General features: G+C 39.9%; 1 protein-coding gene across 5 annotated transcripts in view; it reads right to left on the reverse strand.

Annotated features, from left to right (window-relative positions):
* Positions 1-11,204, reverse strand: part of LOC121376524 (tyrosine-protein phosphatase Lar-like) — a 324,342-nt gene extending 313,138 nt beyond the window's left edge. For 3 of the 5 annotated variants that reach the window (XM_041504424.1, XM_041504426.1, XM_041504419.1), the window contains exon 1: positions 11,049-11,204. The gene's annotated coding sequence lies outside the window, so the exon portion shown is untranslated. Of the gene's footprint in view, positions 1-7,233; positions 7,347-11,048 lie in introns of all 5 variants that reach the window. The other 2 variants (XM_041504420.1, XM_041504425.1) reach the window with 2 other exon arrangements.
* Between the last annotated feature and the right edge of the window lie 4,849 nt (positions 11,205-16,053).

Below are 16,053 nucleotides of genomic sequence, written 5' to 3' on the forward strand. Positions count from 1 at the left end.
TTAACGACGCCACTAGAGCATATTGATTGTTTATCTTATCATTGGCTATTGGACGTCAAACATATGGTAATTCTGACACTGTTTTTTAGAGGAAACCAGCTGTCGCTACATAGGCTACTCTTTTACAACAGGCAGCAAGGGATCTTTTATTTACGCTTCCCACAGGCAGGATAGCACAAACCATGGCCTTTGTTGAACAAGTTATGGATCACTGGTCGGTGCAAGTGGTTTACACCTACCCATTGAGCCTTGCAGAGCACTCACTCAGGATTTGGAGTCAGTATCTGGATTAAAAATCCCATGCCTCGACTGGGATCCGAACCCAGTACCTGCCAGCCTGTAGACCGATGGCCTAACCACGCCGCCACCGAGGCCGGTGTGTTTTGTTTAATGATACCACTAGAGCACATTGATTTATTAATCATTGGCTATTGGATGTCAAATATTTGGTAATATTGACATATAGTCTTACGTTTTTCCATTAGTAGCAATGGATGTTTTATATGCACCATTTCAGACAGGAGAGCACATACCACAGCCTTTGATGTACCAGTTGTGGTGTACTGTATGGAGTGAGAAATAGCCAAATGGGCCCACTGACAGGGACCGATCCCAGACTGACCACATGATTACATATGCATACTTATTATAATTGTAAATCTATACTGGTCACGTACATGTACCTGTAATTATAACTGGCACTTTGTAAATTTGAGCAGACTAAATTTTCAGGTTTTATTATAGTTTCGTCTTAGATAAATGGTTTGCTTCCTTGCAACAACGGAAATACATTCTATTTTCCACTCGATCTAATGAATACCCAAGCACTGTTGGGAAATGTCAACCAGTGCATCACTGTGCATGCAAATCAATGTGTACGAGTGAAAAATTCAATATTACATTTATTACGACTCACGTTCAAATCCTTGCTTTCTGCAAGCAGATTAAGCACCATTTTATCTGTATCATTCATTTTAATTTATTTTTATCCTCATATTCAATTGTGGTTCAAGCACTTTCTTCTGGCATACGCCCAAGCTTCAAGATGTCTGGTTCCAGACAGAGCTTAATGGTTAGTGAAAAACATCTCTGTTCAGGACAGAGGTTTAACTGTGGATTGTACAAAAGATTTTGGTGTATTGGCTACAGATTTTTGAAGCCATCTTAGCACTGCAATATCGTAGAACTATCATGGAACATGATGTCACTACAACAAACACCATAGTGACATCACAGCCTACTATGGTTTTACAATATCGTTGTGCTAAGATAGTTTAAAAGATTTAGTCCCTGGGCTGGATTCAGAACACAGGTTTTATCTCTGCTAATAATGTGACTGGTTCTCACCTATCTCATCCATTTAAAAACCAGGCTAGCAAGCATGCCCTAATATTATGCTATGGATTGTTTGTGTCAAGTTTTAATGTTGTGCAGGCTTTACACCTCCCCAATTAGTTCATGGTGGAATATGAACCCAGGACATACCATACAAAACGCCCTTGTGTTTTACTATTACAGAGTACAGGACAGCCACCTGCCACATAACATAAATGTGGAATGACAAAACCTGCACATCTCATACAATTATTGTATAAATACAATGGTAATCAAGTCATTACAAAAACGACCAGATGCAGAATTAATGTGAGTTTTATTTTCCATGCATTTACCTCGGTACTTAGGTTTTACATGGCAATCATTTAAAACCAATATTTTTCACTTCATTTGTACTTACTTACCCAGGTAATATACCATTCATTTATTACATCATTCGACAGTTTAAAGTCATTCCCACAAGTAGTTCTGTTTAGTGCAATCATTGCTGAATAATCAATAGCATCATTTAACAGATTTAGTTTGGGTGTTTTATTTTTCTACAATCACATTTTATCTCTTTTTTTTTAATGAAGTATAGTAACCTGTTTTCCTGAATAGCAGTAAGTAATGATCTTGCCATGGGAGATTCACATTGAAAGAGCATCAACATATAAAAAGAGAGAAACAAAATTAGTCATTTTAAAATGACAAAGGAATGTTTGTGTAACAACTCGACACATTATTTAATCAGTGTATAGCTGAGGTGTGTGCCCAGGACAGCATGCTTGAACCTTAATTGGATATAAGCACAAAAATAAGTTGAAATGAATGAATAATCAGTGTAAAAAGGAACCCTGCTGCCATCTCTCAGAATTCTCTTTTCTAATATGGGGGAGGGAAACACCAGAGCAAATTAGAGGGCAAGGCCATTTAGCCCAGACCAATGGAGATTTGTTCAGGGCATTATCACCAGAAAGCAGAACAAGGCAAACTTTAACAAGTGTCTTAATATAACAGAGCTCTCAAGTCAGAACTTTCACAAGGAGTGAGATTTTGTCTGGTCGGAGTCCGACATCGTGAATCCGAATAAACCGGTGAGGGAAATAAGTGCGCTGACAATTGGTCAAGGTTCGAGATTCTGACCAATAAACAACGTGGACACCTATTTTAGAAATTCTTTTTCTAATTTTCATTATTATTCATACTTACCTAGTACTAGCACAATAAAAATGCTATACGACCCCGAGTTATAACCTCCACTGCAGAATGATCTCCCCTTGCCGGATGTATAACCTACACCTACGCATGGGTAGACCATATATCCTCGTTATCGATTCAAAGTCCGAATGACTGAATAAAAAAAGACCTCCCTCGGGGCGGGTGGGAGGTAACAGTTGTTGTTCTAGTACTAGGTAAGTATGAATAATAATGAAAATTAGAAACAAATTTTCTAATAGTCTTATTCAACTTACCGTACTAGCACAACAACAATGCTATAACAGACGTGATATAACACTGTTAAAGCACGAGAATTTAACATTAAAGGGAGGAGGTAAGAAAACAAGGAGGACTTACCCATTCAACCAGTAGTGTGCATCTCAAGTAATGATACAGTGAAAAAGTAACCCACATCATACGAGGTATAAAATGTCAAAGTGACTTTTAAATTGAAGAACTACAACCCCAATTAAAAGTAAACCAAGTTAACAAGGTGAGGAAACCTGCACACCAAGTAATGGTAACAGACACTCGACTGCCCCAGATAGTCAACCATCCACCCCCCCACTCTCCAAACAGGAGGTGGAGAACTATCTCCCAGAAAGACTGCCGCTAGTGACCTGATGAAATAAGGGTCACCCCCTACTCGTGGCCCTGCGCACCGAAATGACTTGCTGCCCTGCAATGACTGATTGAATCCGCAGAGTTCCGTCCGGACCAACAGCCATATCACGGAAATAAAACCGGTCAAACGTGTGTCGACCTTTCCAAAACCCCGCACTCATGACCCTGAAAATGTCCAAAGAATCATGGAAATTAAGGGAAGCAGAAATCGCCCGAATCTCATGAGGTCAAACGGAGAAATTCCGCAGAACATGATCACCCGCCTTCTCATATGCCAGTTTGATGGTTGCAGCATCCATCTCGACAAAGCATTCTTCGTAATGTCTCCTGGTTGGCGTGTGAAAGAGATAAACAGTTTCTTAGTGTTTTGCCGGAGATTTCTAGTACGCTCCAAATAGAATTTCAAAGCCCGCACCGGACAAATAAGTCTATCAGAGATATAAACACTGAATGATGGCTGGAAGAAACTCTTCCCCTGGCACCTGGTTCTTAGCCACGAAAACAGGATCAGTACATAACGTAACTGACCCGTCCGTATTGTAATCCACCAAATCATGCAAAAAAGCATGAATCTCACTAATACGACGGCAAGCCGCTAGTGAGACCAGAAACAAAGTTTTCCATGTCAAATGACGAAGACTGGCGAATTTCAAAGGCTCGTAGGGCTTGCCTTTGAGTGCATGCAGAACCAGAAAAACATTCCATTTAGGCAAAATGGAAGGCTTCTCAACCGTGTTTTGCAACGACTTAAGCAAGTTATGCAACACGTTGAAAAATCTTGACGTCCACACTGCCTCAGAGTAGTGAAAATGACGACCGGTGACTTCTCACTTCTCCACAGGGATCAGATAACTGTGAAGAAAAGTTGATTTCTTAACAGGTGGAGGCTTAAAAGTAGATGCCGCCTGGCGCTTATGAGCAGTTCGGGACTGAGCAGCAGGGACGAATTTCGCCACTTCTTGGTCCATGACCAAGTTAAAATTGGTCCCAAAAAGTAAGGTTTCTCTTACTGAGCGACTACGAAAGTAGGTTTTAACCACACCCGTCGCTCTCAGTCCCACCAGGTAGTGATCCCGACGCAGAAGTAGACTGTTGGCAAAAACATGCCCAGCAAGCTGAGCGTCGTGATGAGAGGCTTAGAAGCCACCAACAAACAACCCTTAGCCATCGGCGGAAGACCCGTGACTGCTTTATCTAACCCAAATAGGAACGTACCTAAATGGTTATTGACTTGAAAAAGAAGTTTAGATAACCTCTACAAAGTTTCTAAATCCGTAAGTGGCACACTGACATTAGGAGATAGGTGGCAGTCTGCCTTCACCCTAGCGGAAACGACCGCTGGATGTGAAAGGAAGGAAGCTCCCAATGTCTTATACAAAGACATGGACAAAACCTTCGCCGCAGACAACAGTTTCCCGGTAGCTAACGCTGCCGGAAACTCTTCCACCACCGCCCCCAAAATACAATCGCTACCCGCAATCAAAGCATCAATCTCCGCAAGAGATTCATGCGCCTCGATCACTAACGGCAAGCCGAAATCCTGCCACAGAGCGTCCGTCGCTAAAGGCCGGTTTCCAAACGAAACACCCTTGTAAGACTAACAGCCTCCTCCGACGGAATTGCATCCGCGCACACCAGTCGGCCCTGTTCCCGTACAAAACCAAGAACCGCCTGGTAATCATAATCGCCGTCTGGCGTACCATCGGCCAAATTGGGAATCTCGTCAAGCACCGAACCTGGTGCCGACCCTTCCCCCGAACCACACACTGATTCAGAGGGAAAATCCTCTTCCAAAGAAGAATTTTTTTCAAACGACGTGCCATGCGCTGACCGTAACGGAAACAAAACTGCATGGGCAGGACGATGCGGACCGGCCGAATCTGCAAACTGGTCCAACCCCGGTCTCGCTGGAAACCCCGGCGGTGGAGGGACTGGTGGAGGCGATTCCCCTAGCCAGGCCATGAAATTCTCAAAAAGAGAAACATAGTCCACTCCGAGTCTGCCCCTGAGGGCGACCCGATAACGCCTGGAACCTCTACCCCGATCTGACAGGTCCGAATTGACCATCGGTGTAGACACAGGCGCACCCAAGAAAGCTGCAGTTTCCCTGATCCCTGCCAAAGCAGACAATGGGACTGGTGGTGTCGGTTGAACCGGACCGTCAGAAAATTCTGTGCCGAATTCTGAACCCAACGTACCACGTGTGGATTAGCCAACCCAGTTGACTTAGCCACATGCGAACGATCTAAAAGTTGATGACGCTGTACAGGCGCCCCAACAACAGAAGGGACGCCCACTGGCGTCGCACCCGAAACAACGCCACCCGGCTCCGTAACTGAGACAACGTTGTGAGACTTCACGATTTCGCCAAATGGCTCGATCACCGAAGTAGCGCCGAAAGACGCGTTGGCCGAAACGGCACCCTCGGATGCCACGACCAACCCTACACCAGAAATCTCATGAGACAAACGGCGCCGCAAAGCGGGCTTCATTCTAGAGCTAATCGACCCCTCCACAGAAGGACCAATAACAGCAAGATGGGAGTCGGAACTGAGAGACACAGTCGTTCCTGCCACAACTGCACTCCCTCCGACTGACACCCCCGTTACAACCGTAACATGCGCCGCCTCCACCAACGGAGGCAAAAGCAAATCCCCAGGTGGAACGGAGCCCAACCAAACGGCCGCTTCGGGTTTACTGGTATCACCAGGAAGATGGCTAACAGACGAGGAGGAGCCCTTGCGCCTACCACTTGTCTGCGAACTCTTTGAACTGGACACCGACTTGCCGACCGACGGCAAATCGGTATGGAGCACGACCCCGGAGGTTGCCACTGTGCTCCGCCCGTCCCGTTCACGTCTAATCATCCTCTTGCGCTCGGCGTCTTTTGACAGCTTCTTAGCCTTCCCCCACGTGGAGGGGGACCAATTTTCACAGATATGACACTGGCGTTCAAAACAACAAGAACGACATAACAAATGCTGATCAAACTGGGGCAGTCGTTTAAGACAACCCCCCTCGGCACACACAACCAACCGGTTGGAGCCCGAGGAAGCAGTGTCAGACATTAACCCCCTGTGTAAATCACCCAAAAGACATCGTATGACAGAGTAAAACAAAATTACAAATTAATAAACAATTTAACAATTTGACAAAAAATTTACTACAGAATTCGAACACGACTGCAATGGAGGACTGCAGAATAAAAAAACGAGGATATACTGTTTACCCATGCGCGGGTGTAGGTTATACATCTGGCAAGGGGAGATAATTCTGCAGTGGAGGTTATAACTCAGGGTCGTATAGCATTGTTGTTGTGCTAGTACGGTAAGTTGAATAAGACTAATATGATTTTAATGCCTTATGATGCTTAACCGGGCCCGCCTGGCAGTCGCAGGCTTGTTTGTTGGTCATCGAGATTGAATGAACAACAAAAAATATATATGTATAAAAAAAAAATTGCTATGTTTAAAATGCATGAGAAAATCATGTATCGGCGTGAGAGCGTGACACGACGTTCAAATGCACGAGTTTCACACCGAATGCTTGAGACTTGACAGCACTGGTATAACACTATAGCATCCATTCAAAATAAAGAGTGAGGGTTTCATGTTTTCATAATAAACCAACTTTCAGGAGCTGTGTTTGAGTATGATGACCAGTTACTACCATGTAAAATAAGGCACGGCCAATTTGGCCGTGAGACTATGTTTAACTTTGAGTGCATCGAGGCAAATGACTAGAGCATTACAGCAATTTGCCGCATGACCGCCATTAAATTCGAGCCCAGAAACTCTATTATAGCATGCCCATACTCAGTGATAGTCAAATAGAAATCTCAATCACCAACACCAGCAAAACTTTTGCATCACTTTAAAACATCTGGAAAGCAAAAAATGTCAGTTTGAAAATCAAAATACACCTATTTAAAAGCAAGGTCTTGAGCACTCTGCTATGAAGGAGAATCTTGGAAACTAACCATGACCATCAGACAGAACTTGGAGGAGTTTAAAAATTGATTCTGAATATCTTCTGGCCCAAAACCCTAACCAAAGAAGAACTTCATAAACATACTCTGACACACTCAATCGTAGGCGAGATCAAATGTCGAAGATGGCATTGAACTGGCTGTATAATCAGAATGCCTCCAACAGCATTACCAAAAGTGGCACCATGATGGACCTTTGCTGGGAAAAGAAAAAGGACAAAACCAAAAGAAATATGTAGAAGAACTGTAGAGTTAGGGACTGCTGGAAAAATCTGTAAAAAGAAAAGGCATCAGATAATTCCATTTATCTTGTTTAGGATATCTACAGTATATAGTAGGACGTTTATGGAGGAGGATTACTTTATTGTGGAAAAATGGCTAGTAAATCTACTCTTCATACTCGTTTTGAACAAATACTGCAGAATCCATCTGGTTCATACAAAGCAACATGCAAGCATTGCCATGTTCATATCTTGGCCAAGAAGAAGACCACATCAAATCTTTTAATGAATGAAATTAGTATGATTGTGAAATAAAGTGAACAATTTCATGTTGGTAACATCTCATGAATATTTGTGGAAATGTAATCATGATTTTAATCAAATTAAAATATTTATGTTGATACTACCTGGTAGTATTTTCTATTATGAAACAAAACTGAACATTCAGTTCATAGTGATTTTTATGTTTATAAATGTACAACTTTGTTTGTTTATGCAGATAGCAGCCTACCAAATGGAATTACGCCAGACGACTAGAAAGTGACGTACACCATACTTCAAACCGGTATTTATCTGCCATCTTGTAAAAAATAATTGTACACCATAAAGATATTTCTAAAATAAATTTTGTCATTTTATAACTTAACTCAGTTTGTCTTGCCTTTGTGAATCTTTATCCCTCTTCGAGAAAGAATCTGGCACATTTTGACATCTTCCAACTTTTAACTTTACACTCAGTTTTAAATATACTCTGTCAAAAAGGAAACACATAGGTGAAATATTCATGGAATTATCTCTTTAATACAAAGTGGCATAATTTCGTTATTTATGATCTTATCACAGTCAAATTTGACATGAGTATGTGACAACGTGGAATCCTAGCCCATTCTTCCTGCAGTGCATGTGACAGTTGCGCAAGCGTTTTAGGCTCCAGGTCATGCTGGCATACACGTCTGTCCAGTTCATCCCATAGATGTTCAATGGGGTTGAGATCTGGCTATCTTGATGGCCATGGCAGCACATTAATGTTCTCATTCTGTAGGAAAGCCTTTGTTACACGTGCCTGTATGCGGCCTGGAATTGTCCTGCCGAAAGAGTTCTTTCTGTCGATCCAAAATGGGAAGCATGTGACGGCGAAGAATTTCATCCCGGTAGCGCACAGCTGTCAGGTTGCCTTGTATGAACACAATTTTACTTCTGCCGGTGTATGAGATGGCTCCCCACATCATGACACTCCCTCCACCAAATCGGTCAACTTGGGCGACGCAGTTGTTGGCTAAATGTTCATTGTGGCGTCTGTAAACACATTGTCATCCATCACGTTGCTGTAGAAGGAAAAGTGACTCGTCGCTGAACCATACTCGCCGCCAGTTTCCCAAGTTCCACCCCTGTACATTCGGGCACCAGCGACCATGTAAATTTCGATGTTGACGTCGCAGGACACGGCTGAGACACATACTATCTCCTAGCCCGTAAACTAGTTCCGAATGGTTTGTACAGACATCCTTCTCAAACCAGGTATGCGTTCAGCAGTGTTAGTTGCTGTGACAGTTCGGTGACGCAAGTGCAGAACCCGGATGTAGCGATCTTGTGCTGAAGTTATGCGAGGTCTTCCACTTCTGGGCCAGTCTTCAGCCGATTGAAATTGCTGGTACCTGTCCCAGACGTGTGAAATGGTGCTCTGATGGACGTTCATGTGGCATGCGACTGCTGACTGCGATTCACTAACTGGAGGCGTTCTATTGCAATGTTTTGATTCGGCACGTTTAGTCTTGACATCTTGTAACTCATCTACGTTGAAATGGAAATGAGGCATCATTGCGAGCATTGCAGCTTTAAATACCCATCACTACCCCAATCTTTTCCCCCACCCGAGTTTCACGTGCATTCGCCAAAATCCGACCATTTCACGCCGATTTCCTGCAATTGTCTTACAACGTGCGTTAAATTTGTTTTAGGGTGCATTTGGGCATGCTGTCCCATTCAAGGAACATTAACAAACATGGTCATACAGCAACATTGTACAAAAAAAACAATATTTTGTAAAATCAAACACTTTTCTTCTTTCCCTATCATTTCTTTTTTGACAAGAGTATATATTAGCAATATTAGCTTTCCATTTTTTAAGGTTGCACATTACCGGAATATTAATTTTTAAAGGTAAAAATAACGGCAGAAGCACCTGTTTTTATTCTGGCCTCAACAATTGTGGAAGGTTATTTCTGCAGATATTTGAAGCAGATTTGAATCCTGTCCAAACCAGACAACTTGATAAGAGCTGAAAATGAAGCTCACCTTAATCTGCAGCCAGACAAACCGAAATATCTGTAAACCTCTGAGATATGAATAATTACATTATTATGATAGAACACCAAAATTAGTAACCAATATTTAATTTAAATCTACAAATAGTATAATTTTAACGTAATCTTATATTCCAGTTGTAAGAGGAAATTAAGAAGGCCTTAGTTGTGGCTAAAACAGGAAAACATAATTTTCTCCTTGTAACACTGATTGTGCTGTTAATACTTGCATAGACATTAACATTGTTCATTGATATAACTTTAAAAGTGGTACAAAGCCCTTTCGTACAAATGCTATTTGTACATCACTTTGAGAAAAAAGGGTCCGGTATGAAACAGAGTCTACTCGCATTTGTTTCGACACCTTCAAAACTGTGCAAGACTTTCAACAGGACTCGACCTTAGTGCTAGCCCGGGGTGTTTTTGGCTACTGATTTTTCACGCAGGCTACCTTATGTCTAAAGCAAGTAGTCCGCCGGGCTACTAGATTTTATTGTGTACGTGTATCCAGTTACTCTGCAATCAACAAAGACACGTAAACACCTAAAAAAAACCCACACCTAAATCAATGTTTAATAAATAAAAAAATAAATGATTTTGCTTTTATCTCTTTTTAAAAATTTTAATTAAAATTGTGGGCCTATCAATTTTTACTGAGGGCTACCACTGAAAAAAGTTAAGGTAAAGGCCTGCTTCAAGGTTATTTTATTGAGATGACTGGCTGGCATGTTTAGCCACCTAGTAAAACTGATGACATCATATGCAAGTGGATGATGGAATGATATAAGGCACCTTTTTGCTGGTCACTATTATTGTATACTGGTTTAGAGCATGAAAATGGAAATATTAAAATGTTGTCACAAATATGCCCTAGCTGCATTGGTACCTTGGAAGAATTAAGAGCAAGGTAAGAATCAAGCACCTTTTCTACTGGTTGCCAAATGTCATTAGTGTTAGGCAAGACAAAATGCTACACAGGAACCAAGAGCTGTACTCGAAGAATATCAGTGTATCACACCAATGGATCTAGTTCAATTGAATATTTGTGGCCTTTTTTCGAATTTCTTCCAAAGGGAATAAGTTATTTAGATCATCACAGGCCAATTCACAAAACTGAATCACGAGTAAGGCATACATTCCAAATCTGAATACAGAAACAATTGCAAAGACTTTTGTTGAGAGTTTCTAACACAGTTTGGGTGACCCCTCTGGAATAGCATACAGTGATATATTAAAAAACTTTATAAATTCTTGGATGTTGCCAAAACAAAAACAAATTGATTACAAGAATAGTTCAATAAACCTTTATTACACATAATCTGTTGCTACTGTGATCAAGGCCATAAGAACTGGGATCTAGTCATCTTGCACACTTACCTGACGTTTACAGAAGTGCTCCTCATTCAACACAGGATATCTCTCCCAATCAATTAAATGGTTGGCAATGAAAAAAAGAAAGAAATGTTTAATTTAACGACGCACGTAACACATTTTATTTACGGTTATATGGCGTCAAAACGACGAAACCCGCTGTCGCCACTTCATGAGCTACTCTTTCCGATTAGCAGCAAGGTATCTTTTATATGCACCATCCCACAGACAGGGTAGTACATACCACAGCCTTTGATATACCAGTCGTGGTGCATTGGCTGGAACGAGAAATAGCCCAATGGGCCCACCGACAGGGATCGATACCACACCGACCGCGCATCGAGCGAATGCTGTACCACTGGGCTACATCCCACCCCGGTTGATAATGAAGTATACTGACCAGAAGTTAGCGTGCATGGAGTGCTAAAGGTCCATAAGAGAAATTATGACAACTTGGATGTGGTTTTGGAGAGACACCACCAGTTTGCAAGGGAAGCTTTGAAGGCAGCTTAATGTAGACAGGTTGAATGAGAAACATTTAAACAAGAGGATTTAGTATTTGTGAGAGATTCAACAAGAACAAAAGGAACTCAAGCAAATTACAACCTGGATGGAAGGTTTTATATGTGGTCATGAAAAAGCTGGGTCCAGTATTATATGATGTACATGACAAACAAAGCTGAAGCCATTATGTTTTAGCTTCTCTGGTCATGCACTTAGCCCTCTTGATGGTTACCATTACTGCAAACAGGTTTGGACCAGTGACTGTTATATAAACATTGCACACAGATTGAGCAACTAACATTTGTAACGACAGCCATGATAGAAGATTAGCAGACATTACAATAATTTATCATAGGTAGGACAACACTGTAACGAAGTGGGTCCGGATTTTCCCTCAAATCATTTCAATTTGCAAAAGACATAAGAATAATACTAGGAGAATTTGCCGAAAAAACACCTTGTCTATGAATAATTTTTTCTAAAACTGATATAACAGTTGCAAATTTTCCCATAGGTTTTTGAAAGCTTGCTGGATGTTTTGCCATAAATATAGATTGTACAATGTTCAATACTTTGTACTTGATTTTAAAGCAGGTAAATTATTATATTATGTAACATTTATTATAAAAGAAAATATATTATCAATTAATTGAAGTGGAGATGATGTAAAATTCATATTTTATTGACATTTTAATTACCAAATGCATGTTCAAATATTGTTGCATCAATTTTAGGTCTCTGTGGAGCCATTCAGAGTGTATTCCCTGAATGAATATTCCACATGGTGATGTGTTTAACACTGTCCAGACTAAATGTTGTGTGGAGAAGTGTAAAGTTAGGTTGATAACATAAAACAAAGCCGAGTACATGGGTTTGTTAGAAAATGTCTGGCTCTTCTTTCCATAAACTAGCATTTACAGATCTGCGACTCAACAAATGACCTACATCTTGAAATCCTGGATCCGATTTTCTGTTTGGTCAACAGCCAAATTTTCTTGCTTCAACCAAAGTGTTTTTAAACAAATCACCATGTAGAAGGTAGGCACCATAGGCTCAATGGTCAAACAGGAAGGGAACAGGTATCAATTTTATCTGTTAGCACAACCACTCTTCCAGAAAACCATGTTAATTAAAATCCAAATAACTTTAGTTGCAGAAAGACTGCTAACTCACCATCACCACACTGCATCCAAACAAGGAAAGGTATTTGGTAATGGGACAAATACACCAATAGGGAATGTCAAACCTCTTACTAGAATGTGATACAGAAAGAAGTGTTTTATTTAACGACGCACTCAACACATTTTATTTACGGTTATATGGCGTCAGACATATGGTTAAGGACCACACAGATTTTTTTAGAGGAAACCCGCTGTCGCCACATAGGCTACTCTTTTTACGACAGGCAGCAAGGGATCTTTTATTTGCACTTCCCACAGGCAGGATAACACAAACCATGGCCTTTGTTGAACCAGTTATGGATCACTGGTCGGTGCAAGTGGTTTACACCTACCCATTGAGCCTTGCGGAGCACTCACTCAGGGTTTGGAGTCGGTATCTGGATTAAAAATTCCATGCCTCGACTGGGATCTGAACCCAGTACCTACCAGCCTGTAGACCGATGGCCTGCCGCGACGCCACCGAGGCCAGTTAGAATGTGATATATTGCAGTGTCGTAGGAAGGTGCCAAAAAGTGGGAGGGGGCACACTTTTATACTATTATAAAGTAAATACAAAGCAAAATATCTGAAAAGTGGGGGGCACATGCCCACCTTGGACCCCCCCCCCCCCCCCCCCCCCCGCTTCCTATGCCAGTGTATTGTATGGTCTGTGTGAATAACTTTTGTTTATATTATATTTACACATACAGAAAACATTTTTTCAAAATCTCGATTAGTGATATTTCTAGTCAAATAATAATTGATTAGCAACTATTGTTTAATGTTTTAAAATTGTGTAGCGATCTATGAAATTAGTGTAGCGAATCGCAACACAATACTGAACAAAATGTTCCCCGATGTATATAGTATAATATACATGTATTGCAGTAATTTGTATAATTTATAGCTATTATCAATAAATTGTGATACATTATTTGATTCTTCCATTTGAAATGGTTAATTTATTACTGTATTTTTCGATATCTGTAATACTAAAGCTTTGAAACATTTATTTTAACATTCAAAGGCTTCATATTACAAATACCGGTACATGTACTTTCATTTCATATTTAACCTTTAGACTACTGGGTTAATTTTTGACAAAACACATGTTGAGTGGATACAAGTTTATAATTTTTACCGACATACATGTATATTCACTTAAATACATAAAATAAAGTTCATATATGAATCGGTAAGTATTATTTTTGTGGGGTTTTGTAATTTTTATGATATTTTTGATCAGTTAATGGTGATTAAAATTAGGCCAAAAAAAATGCAAAAGTCACATTTACTTACGGGCATTTGTGGCCAGCTGTCCAGTATTTATGTCCATTATTCCCAATAACAGTGGCTTTCTGACCAGAATTTAAAAAAACAACAAAAAAACTATGATTTATATTGCAATATTTGGTGATTTTCATGGTAGGTAAAACGATCAAATTTATTATCAAATTAGTTAACACAATCAGCTATCAATCCCTGAAAATGACCATGATGTGCCGCCATTGTTGTAATACTTGCCGAAAACCACTTTATGAACTCAAAATTCAAGCCATTTTACAGTGAAAAATCTAATTTTAAAGACACGGGAAGCTAGGTTGTCTTTTGTTTCCCGTTAATAAATCGTTTCCAGTGAGTGTTGTGTACAAAACGGCGGGAAATATGAATTGGAGAATGCACTGTATATAGTGTACATACAGTATGTCGACTGGTGTGACGAAACAAATGATGACCTACATCTTGAAATCCTGGATCCGATTTTCTGTTTGGTCAACAGCCAAATGGTCTTGCTTCCACCTAAGTGTTTTTAAACAAATCACCATGTAGAAGGTAGGCACCATAGGCTCAATGGTCAAACAGGAAGGGCACAGGTATCAATTTTATCTGTTAGCACAACCACTCTTCCAGAAAACCATGTTCATTAAAATCCAAACAACTTTAGTTGCAGAAAAACTGCTAACTCACCATCACCACACTGCATCCAAACAAGGAAAGGTATTTGGTAATGGGACAAATACACCAATAGGGAATGTCAAACCTCTTACTAGAACGTGATATATTGCAGTGTCGTAGGAAGGTGCCAAAAAGTGGGAGGGGGCACACTTTTATACTATTATAAAGTAAATACAAAGCAAAATATCTGAATAGTGGGGGCACATGCCCACCTTGGACCCCCCCCCCCCCCCCCCCAGCTTCCTATGCCAGTGTATTGTATGGTCTGTGTGAATAACTTTTGTTTATATTATATTTACACATACAGAAAACATTTTGTTTTCAAAATCTTGATTAGTGATATTTCTAGTCAAATAATAATTGATTAGCAACTATTGTTTAATGTTTTAAAATTGTGTAGCGATCTATGAAATTAGTGTAGCGAATCTCAACGCAATACTGAACAAAATGTTCCCCGATGTATATAGTATAATATACATGTATTGCAGTAATTTGTATAATTTATAACTATTATCAATAAATTGTGATACTTTATTTGATTCTTCCATTTGAAATGGTTAATTTATTACTGTATTTTTCGATATCTGTAATACTAAAGCTTTGAAACATTTATTTTAACATTCAAAGGCTTCATATTACAAATACCGGTACATGTACTTTCATTTCATATTTAACCTTTAGACTACTGGGTTAATTTTTGACAAAACACATGTTGAGTGGATACAAGTTTATAATTTTTACCGACATACATGTATATTCACTTAAATACATAAAATAAAGTTCATATATGAATCGGTAAGTATTATTTTTGTGGGGTTTTGTAATTTTTATGATATTTTTGATCAGTTAATGGTGATTAAAATTAGGCCAAAAAAAATGCAAAAGTCACATTTACTTACGGGCATTTGTGGCCAGCTGTCCAGTATTTATGTCCATTATTCCCAATAACAGTGGCTTTCTGACCAGAATTTAAAAAAAACAACAAAAAACTATGATTTATATTGCAATATTTGGTGATTTTCATGGTAGGTAAAACGATCAAATTTATTATCAAATTAGTTAACACAATCAGCTATCAATCCCTGAAAATGACCATGATGTGCCGCCATTGTTGTAATACTTGCCGAAAACCACTTTATGAACTCAAAATTCAAGCCATTTTACAGTGAAAAATCTAATTTTAAAGACACGGGAAGCTAGGTTGTTTTTTGTTTCCCGTTAATAAATCGTTTCCAGTGAGTGTTGTGTACAAAACGGCGGGAAATATGAATTGGAGAATGCACTGTATATAGTGTACATACAGTATGTCGACTGGTGTGACGAAACAAATGATGACCTACATCTTGAAATCCTGGATCCGATTTTCTGTTTGGTCAACAGCCAAATGGTCT

Source organism: Gigantopelta aegis, chromosome 6, assembly GCF_016097555.1.
Source record: "Gigantopelta aegis isolate Gae_Host chromosome 6, Gae_host_genome, whole genome shotgun sequence".
In the NCBI taxonomy this organism is placed as follows: domain Eukaryota; kingdom Metazoa; phylum Mollusca; class Gastropoda; order Neomphalida; family Peltospiridae; genus Gigantopelta; species Gigantopelta aegis.